Here is a 6516-nt window from a genome sequence, read left to right as displayed (position 1 = left end):
TTCAATCAAAGACCCACGTCACACAGTTCTGACGCTCTTGACGTCTCCTGCCCTCTACAAGTTTAAGAAGGAGCACTGATTTGTGGTGCCATTTGGGACTGGGCCCTTATCCCTGTGTAAAGTGGTGTAAGCTTTACCTATTTATTTTCCATAGCTGTAATAAATGCTATGGTACATATGTAACTCCGCACAGCCCCTAAACCCTGGCGATGCTTTTTCACCTGTTCTACTGATTGTTTGTATACTGTTCAGGTCTTTCTTTGATCACTAGGTGATGCTCCAATGATAGAAATGGGGCTCTGAAGTTCTGCCTGTTCCTGACAGGTTTGTGTTTTTATTGCACCTCTGTCTCATATCGAACACCGTCTGTCTTCTGGAACTGAGTCAGATCTGTAGAGCAGTGTAAAAAGACGGACACCAGGCCTAGAGCAGGGACACGCTGGGAATGTTATGTGAATTTTGCACATGTTGTGGATGGCAGAGAAGGAAGCTGTTCTTTTTAAAAGAATGTTTATGAATTGTGTCTTTTAAAACCAACACTAGTTTACATTTTGCAGCATTTGTTTTATATGACTTTGAAGCATATGTTTTAATCTGCAGGCAGGTTTTGAAAACTGTCTTCCAGTGTCTTTTATTCTTCTTGTTTTGTAATATTTTTGAATAAATCTTGATGTGAACTCTTAAATATAATTACTCCATTCACTTTAGCAACAAACACACACATATGGGACTTATATGGGCTGCCCAGAGTGGTACCAGCAAGTTTCTCCATGAGATAAATGTTGGCTCCACCTGTGGATGCCCTCCAGTGTGAGACATATCTCCCAAATATCTCCCGCAACAACACACTATGGACTAGAGGTCCAAGACTCTAAGACTGCAAGGGAAGCTCAGCTGCCCCTAAAATATAAAAAAATAAGTGATCAAATATATACTGTTGTGTGTACATGTCATTGAATAAATATGCACTAAAACGCGCTCAACTTTTGTTCAGAACCAGCTTCTTATCACTGGTAAAGACGCGGCTTTCCTCTCAATCATTCCCGCAGCTTCACAGTGCTTTAAACAGTGAGGACAATAGCAAAGCAGCGAAGTGCAGCGAATCGAGACGAGTCATTGGATAAATGCTGGGCTTTGTCCCGCCCATTGGACGCTCAGCATCTCTGGGGGTCTATGTGGCAGTGGGCTGGCATCGGCTTCTGCATGATGATTGGATGATCTGTCTGAGGCTGAATCCCTTTTTGATTGACAGTGAAATGAGCGAATCAGCGATCCTTTGGTGTAAAGATCCGTGGGAGCATTACATTTTCATTCTGTTCTGAGTTGAACCGGAGACTTTCTTAATCCTCTTAGCGACATTTTCTTTGCTAAAAACGACTAGTGACAAATCGAGCTTCTATTTCTGGTGGGTTTTTTGTAGCTGCTTGTGTTTGGAGACTGACTTCTATCACACTTTCTGACTTCTATCGCAGTTTCTGTCCAGCGGGTGCTGCTGAGTCCCTCCACCGTCACAAAGCACTCACAGGCGGACACACTTCACATGGGCCAAGGCCGTTTAAGCCTAGCTCTGCTGGCCATTGAGAGGACACTAGTCAAGTCCCTGGAAAAGACGCCTTGTTGGTACGACAGGGTCACAGATTATTTTCTTCAAAAGGAACGGAGGGTAGAATTTACGTATAAATAAACCGACACATTTTATGATGTAGGCCGAAATTCAGGTGGGACTTTATCTGTTAACAGCGAGCTAGTTAGCGCTAACGGAAGTCCAAAATGCTCGACAGAGCTGAGTGCTGGTCTCTTCACCGCGGGAGACCTGAGCAGTAGGAGGAAGATGGAGGTGAGTACCAGCTCCAGGGTCTGCGTCCTGAAATAACCCGCTGCATTTAATGTGGAACGGAGATCAGCTTTGGCTCTCTAGGAAGAAAGAGTTTATTAAAATTTATTGCCATGTGTTATGTGCAGCCGTGGCCTGGTGGTTAGGGAACCGAGCGTGTAACCGGAAGGTTGTGCTGGTTCTATCCCCAGAGCCGAGAGCTCATGACTGAAGTGTCCTTGAGCAAGGCACCGAACCAGTTTAGCTTGAGCTTGATATATTAGCCGAATGAGCATACGTGACACCCGCTGGGAGAAAAGAGGATTACAGCTCGGCGCTTCTGGATACTCTCTGCACTACTCCCTGAAGCAGGTATCAGTTTTACCAAAGCTTCAGGCTCATAGTTATAAATTATAGAATTATGTAAAGTTGGAGGCATTGTTTTGTTGTCTGGGTTAATAATATAAAAAAAATAATAAAAATCATGCACTGGAAATTTATGAACACTGCTTATTTCATAGATTAAACTTGCATTAAAATCTACAATTATAAGCACATCATAGAAAAGATGTTCATCATTCTGTTAAAACACTGTCAAATCATTCTGTTAAAACACTGAGTGGGAGGGTATTTAAATAAATAAAGGTTAAAGTCTTTTTACAGTTTGATGATTGCTTTGGAGAACAGCAGAGATGTGACGTGGTGCAGAAATATCATAATTTGATCTGTGTTGCAGGTGTCTGGGGCTCAGTGTGTGTACACACTGCCTACATATGTATACCTTAAAACCTATAGGAATTGGCAAATTTTACTTTAATCCCTCAGTTTCTGAAAAGCAATGATTGCTTCTTGCCACATGTTTGATTCTGAATAATTACTGTGTTTTAATAGTAAGTGAAATAGTTGGTAAATATGTTCCCATAATGTAACTGCATTACTCTCATAATTAATCTCAGATTCATTTCTACTGCAGTCACTGCTCTCACAGCTGACTGGATCTCTACATAACAACCCAACAATAAAAGTCTAAGAAACGTGCAGCTGAATGAAGGGGTTTGAGCAGAGGGCTGTAGGTGGTCCACAGGCCAGAAGAACCCCCCGCCCCTCCCACCTCCCTGCACAGAACAACATGAGAAAAGAGGAGTTCACAAGAAACTTGAGGTCAGTAAGACACCACAAGGTGAGTCAGTGTCTGTGAACACTGCTGAAAGGTGATTGGCTGAGCCAGGTTTTAAATACAGCCCAGCTGCATGGTCTCCTTTGAAGAGAAAGAAATAGATGAAGATGGAAGTGGTGAGTACATTTTTATTTTGGCGTACGTCCGCTGCTGCCTCAACCCCGTGTTATATGCGTGAGGTTCAGGAACGATGTGATGAGGCTGCTGCAGGACTGGGGATGCGCACCTTCTTGTCTGAAATATATGATGCCACAGACCAGCTACGGAAGCTCAGCAACTCCCTCTTCTCCTCCTCCTACAGTAGAACAGTAGCGATAGTCTAAATACAAAGCCCAGCTGTGTCTGATCCACACTCTATGACAGCAGGGCATAAAGTTTTAGTAATGGATGGAAAACAGTCATAATTTCTGAGTGATACCACAAAATGAGCCAAAACAAGTCCAAGAGCAAATGTATTTTCAATTTTCACTTTCCTATATATTTTGATATTTGAAGTCATATTTTTCAGTTGCAGATTTTATGTTTTCAGATTCAAATCTTAATTTATTTCTGTTACATACTTATTTTCGGTCACAGATCTTATTTTAAGTTTCAGATCTCTGACACTTTTCTCTCGTGGGAGGCGGGGCATCGGCGAAGAGGGGCGTGGTATAACGACTGAAAGCATAGAAATGAAGGCAGAGGAAAGTTCAATCTTTCAAATGAATAAAACTTTTGACCCTAATATAGCTTCATAGAAACAGGGCGCAGTGTCTGTAAATGGGTACGAAAAATCAGTGTCATCAGTGTCCTGCCTCAATGACTACATCCCGATGCACTCACACCTGTCATCATCATGCTTCGAGAGGTTTTTCATGAGTCACATCAAGACCCTGCTGCCTCTTTCATTAGAAAGCCTTGCGTTTGTGTACCATCCCAACCGCTCAACGGATGACGCTATATCCACCACCCTTCACCTGGCGCTCACCCAATAATAAAAATAATACATTTTATTTGTAATGCACTTCACATTTCAAAGAAATCAGAGTGCTACAGTTCAACCACCTGCTGTTCATAGACTTTAGTTCATCATTCAACACAAGCATTCCTCAGCACCTGATCGTAAAGCTGAATCTACTGGAACTGAACACTTCTCTCTGCAGTTGGATCCTGGACTTCCTGTCTGTCCGTAATCAGACACAACAGCTCCAGCACCACCGCGCCGAGCACTGGTGCCTGCCGGGATTTGTGCTCAGTCCATTGCTGTTCACGTTACTGACTCAGGTCTGTGCAGCAAAGCACAGCCTGAGTCACATCATCGAGTTTACAGATGACACAACTTTGGTGTGTCTCATCAGCAAGAAAGATGAGTCAGCGTACTGTTACGCTGTGCTGTGTATGTTTGCTTTATTGAACAACAGATCTTTTATAGAGATTGACTCACCACCCAATAATTGTTTCATTAATCAAAGATTTATTGTATGAAAAAATAGGTCTTCCTTCTGGCTCAAGCTGCAGCGTAGAGTCTCTGTTCCTCAGTGCGAGGAGGGAGAGTCTGACCTTGAGAGTTGGGTTCTGTGATCTTTTATACAAACTTGATTACTCCCCTCTTTAACAGAGTTTCTCTGTTTCTCTCTGTGGAATTTGCTTATTACTCTCTCGCTGAAAACACAGAGTCTTTCTTTATGGAGTGGGGGTTGGGGGGGGGGGGGTTCGTCTGTGAATCAGATGATGGGGGAGGATTTATAGTGAATGTGTAGAAATGATGAGAAGAGGAGGGTTGTTATGGGGGGGTTTTAGAGTCAAAGTCTCTCTCTCTTGCTCTGTCTCTCGTTCTCTCACTCTCTCCACTCTCACTCACTCTCTCTCTCTCTCTCTCTCTCTCTCTCTCTCTCTATCTGTTTCAGTCCATGTGTTGTTCAGCCGTCCAGAGTTTGTTCCACACTCAAGTCCATGTGTTTTGTCTGTCGCTGTGTTTCCTGTACATCATCACGACTGGAATCATAAAGACATCATTGTGTACGTTGCTAGCGAGCGATGTTTTGTGCGCTGTGGTTTTTTTATGACATTGTTGTGTATTTTGAACTTTGTGTGTGGCCCAAAAATTGTTGTGCCATTCCTACTTTGACTACGAGTTTGTTTTGCTTCTTTAGGTTTCTGATGCTAGATTTCTATTCTATTCTATTTTTATAATGCTTTTGTAATTCCAGAGTGGGGTTGGCTGCTGTTTATTTGCTTTGGGAGGGGGTTTTATGTGTTATTTTGTGTATACATAATTACAATCAGCAGAACCCACCGCTTCAAAAAATAGCCCCATTGTAACACCTTAGAAACACTGTAGAACTAAGGGCGCACCTTTAATCCTACTGTTTCTAATCTTTTACTCAAAACACACATTTATTTGTATGTTTTATACTTGTGAATTATTCCCACTTCAACAAAACCTACATATTGTTCTTTTCCCACCACTGTAATGTATTCTGCTGTTTCTAAAACAGTTTGATTTACAAATGAAATATTACTTGATTATTTCATTATCATTCGTTTGAGCAGCCAAGAGTCTCTTGAACATATCACATGTCCTGAGTGGAAAACTCATTTAATTACTTTGTAAATGAAACTGACAAAAATGGGGGAAAGTTTAAGCCTAGTTTAACAGATCTGCATTTAATGATAGAGTGAGTAGTCAAAGAAAAGGTAACATGGCTAAAGTTAGTTTACCTCCCACTATAATGACATGTTCAACATCTGTCATTGTGTTATCAAATTATCTAATTAAAATAACAGATAGTCAACTGAGACTAATCGTAGGGTTCACACTGCTGTACTGGACAAACAGCAAAATACAGGAGAGTCACTCATTATCAGTAAAACACTTATTAAATCCAAATAAAAATTAGATTTTGAGAAATGCTGGATTTGTTGTAATCTTATGAGTTTAAACATCTGTTTTGTCTTACAGAATGTAAAACAAAAGGAATGCAGGATCCTGATGCAGATCAGCTGAATCTGGAGGTTATACAGAGGATTTTAGTTTTTTCAAATAGTCAGTTTTAAAAATTGCGATTATAGGCATATTTCAAATCATGAAGAAAACAATAATCAAAATAAGGACCTTAATTGTTAGTAAGATACATACACACGTGGACAAAATTGTTGGTACCCCTCGGTTAATGAAAGAAAAGCCCACAATGGTCACAAATAACTTGAATCTGACAAAAGTAATAATAAATAAAAATGCTATGAAAATGAACAAACGAAAATTCAGCATTGAATTTTAACCGTGGTTCAACAGAATTATTTAAAAAAGTAAACTCATAAAAGGCCTGGACAAAAATGATGGTACCCCTGAAAATAATGAGACCAAAGGGACATGTTAAATCAAGGTGTGTCCACTAATTAGCATCACAGGTGTCTACAACCTTGTAAGCAGTCAGTGGGCCTATATATAAAGCTACAGGTAGTCACTGTGCTGTTTGGTGACATGGTGTGTACCACACTCAACATGGACCAGAGGAAGCGAAGGAAAGGGTTGTCTCAAGAGATT

The sequence above is a fragment of the Hoplias malabaricus genome, chromosome 10 (assembly GCF_029633855.1).
Source record: "Hoplias malabaricus isolate fHopMal1 chromosome 10, fHopMal1.hap1, whole genome shotgun sequence".
In the NCBI taxonomy this organism is placed as follows: Eukaryota; Metazoa; Chordata; class Actinopteri; order Characiformes; family Erythrinidae; genus Hoplias; species Hoplias malabaricus.
Note: the sequence above shows the minus strand (reverse complement) of the source record.